Here is a 3,004-nt window from a genome sequence, read left to right as displayed (position 1 = left end):
ATAGGCACCAGTCTTTGAGGAGGTGGCAAGATAATGGGCCAGGCAGAAATGATGCGCAGGCACTCTGTAACTAAGATGAGGAAAACCAGATGAAGTAGATGCAGATGACAGTTTAGAGACCCTGAGCTTTAGATGAAGGGACAGAGAAGTGGACTGAATGCTTACTAGGAGATGATGCTGAACAAATGTGTCTTAAAAAGGAGACAGACAATGACCTGTGCCAGCCCACCAGACAAAGTGTGGCCATCTTAAACTGTTCTTTTTTTTTGGTTTAATAAAGTTTAATTTTCAAAATGTCCAGTTGGTTGGACCTGTTATGCATCTTCACCTGCAGATGGGGCATCCCCTCCCTTTGGGTATCTGGTGTAAATTATTTGAACTCTGTGTTTTGAAAGCAGCTTGATAAGTCCTTTGCTAAGCAGTTCCTGAAGAGCTGCCTTAGCCAGGGAAGCCTGAATCTTCAGTCTCTCAGAGACAACAGCCGGTGTTGTAAGTTTATAGCTGGGAGCTTTCTTACAGAGCTTGTCATATGTGGCTTTGTCAAACAAGACCAGGTTATTGAGCTTCTCCCAGACTTTCCCTTTGGACCACTTCTCCTTTTTGACCTTGCCCCCAGAGTTCTTCACTGGGTCTTTGTCTTTCTTGGCTGACTTTCTGGCATCTATCTTCTTCTTGTAGTTCTTGGGTAGCATCATGAAGCTTGGAGAGCAGCTACAACTGTAGCCAAGCTAAGATGTCAGACACCATCTTAAACTTTTGTGAGCAGCTTTAGAGACAAGATGGCAGCTTGGTAGTGCAGAGGCCTACCAATGACTTGCAGAGATAGAGGTGCAATTTTTTAATTGCTCCTAACACTCCCCTGGGAAGCAGGGACATGACAAGCCTCTGCCCAGGTACACACCCAATAAGCCTCCTGCTTTCCCTGTCATCAGAGCTGCACAGTGGTAAACTGTGTAGCCATAAACCTCATCAAAGTGAGTTGGGTGCTGTCTGTAGCAAGCCCAGCATCTGGACCCAGGTGAGCCCTGTGTTAAGCCTATGCAGCCAGCCCTGGACTAGTGTTAACTAGGAAAAGAAACAGAGAAGACACAGAAAAACAAAAGGAGACTGAAAGATAATCTGGGCCACCTGGCTAGGCACATCATAGTCAACGTGAACTGTTTTGTGGGCAACTTTGACTGCAGAGCATGACTTGGTGGCACAATGGCAATACCACACTTACTAGTGGAAAGAAAACATGATATTTTTTTCTTGTACCCACACTGCTCTTTTTATCAGAGAAAATGTACATCCCCAGGATAGCTCATACTCTATGAGCAGTTGGAGCCACAGGGTGGTGATCAGTGCAGTTGTGAGCTGCAGCAAAGTGAGTTGGGAGCTGTCTATACCAAACCCAGTGCCTGTATTCAGGTAAGACCTGTTCCAGACCTGCAGATCCAATTCCAGCCAGCTCAGGACTGGTTGGAACTCTTGCATCTAGCTTCCCTACAGGCCAGAAAGATCCAGATCCCCTCACACAAACTACTTCTAGATTGGGTGCCCAGAGCACATAACTCCATCTAGGGCCAGGCGTACCACCTTCTCATCTGTTGCCCACACACATGAGTTTCTTGGTTGTCAGGGAAATAGAATTTCTCCTCTCTGCTTCTAGCACCTACCCTGTTTTTTGTTTTTTTTTCCTTTCAGTGTTTTTAATTGCTTATTCTTTCTTTCTTTTCTTCCTCTCTTTACCCCACAAAGCAATCCTCAACAAATTTTAAAACATTCAAATGCGACAACACATCTTTTCAAATAATAATGCTATAAATTTAGAAATCAACAACAGTATGATTAAGGGAAAATATCAAATGCATGGAAATGGAATGAAACCAAGCTCAAAAGCTACTGGGCAATAGAAGAAATTAAGCAATGAAATTTTAAAATTGCTTGACTCAATGAGAATAAAAATACAACATACCAAAATCTTTAGACTATACCAAATGCAGTGCCAAATGCATTTATTTTTATTTATAAAAATAAATGCACACATTCAGAAAGAAGAAAAACCCAAATCACCATCTTAACAAAACATAACCAACATTTAGAAAAAGAACAGCAAAGTAAGTGTACTGCCATTAGAAGAAAATAAATAAAAAGATTAAAGGAAAAATAAATGAAAGAGAAAAACAAAAGAATCAACAAGATAAGAAGTTGGTTTTTTGGAAGATTCAATAAATTTGGCAAGCCTATGACAAGTCTAACAAAAGAAAAGAAAGATTAGATGCAACTAACACAAATAGGAAATTATATAGATAATGTCAGAGTAGAAACAATGGGAATTCATAGGATAATAACAGAATACTATGAAGAATTGTACTCCAGCGAATTGAATCTGAAAATCTAAAATAAATGGACAAATTTTAGAAATATAAGACCTATAACAACAGATGAAATTGATCAAGTTGTTAAAAAAACTCTCAATTAAAAAAAGGTCCAGGCCAGATTGCCCTACTTGTCAATTCTACCAGACATTCACAGAAGAACTGACATCAAGTCTATGAAACAGCTCCATAATATAGGAAAGGATGGGAAAACTCCCAAATACATTTTATGAAGAAAGCATAACTCTCATACCAAAACCAGCAAAGATATTAATTACTAAAAAGGAATATTATACACGGATATCTCCCCCTGAACCTGATGCAAAAATTCTCAACAAAATCTTAGCTAATAGAATTCAACAACATATCAACACATCAAGAAAGAATACATCGTTACCAAGTGGGATTCATACCAGGTATGCAAGGATGGGTCGATATTAGAAAAACAACATAATCTACCACATAAATAAAGCAAAGCAAAAGAAATAAATGATCACTTCAAATGATGCAAAAGTAAGCATTTAACAAATTCCAGCATCCATTTCTGATAAAAAAAAAAAACTCTCAACAAAATAGAAATAGAAGGGAAATTCCTCAACATAATTAAGGGCATGTATACCAGTCACTGGAGAAGGATATCATGT

General features: G+C 39.0%; 1 pseudogene; it reads right to left on the bottom strand.

Annotated features, from left to right (window-relative positions):
- Window positions 1-314: 314 nt before the first annotated feature.
- Window positions 315-692, bottom strand: LOC102821998 (annotated as a pseudogene).
- Window positions 693-3,004: the final 2,312 nt, after the last annotated feature.

Source organism: Chrysochloris asiatica, unplaced genomic scaffold (genome assembly GCF_000296735.1).
Source record: "Chrysochloris asiatica unplaced genomic scaffold, ChrAsi1.0 scaffold00015, whole genome shotgun sequence".
Lineage (NCBI taxonomy): Eukaryota > Metazoa > Chordata > Mammalia > Afrosoricida > Chrysochloridae > Chrysochloris > Chrysochloris asiatica.
This window is presented reverse-complemented; position numbering and strand designations above follow the sequence as displayed.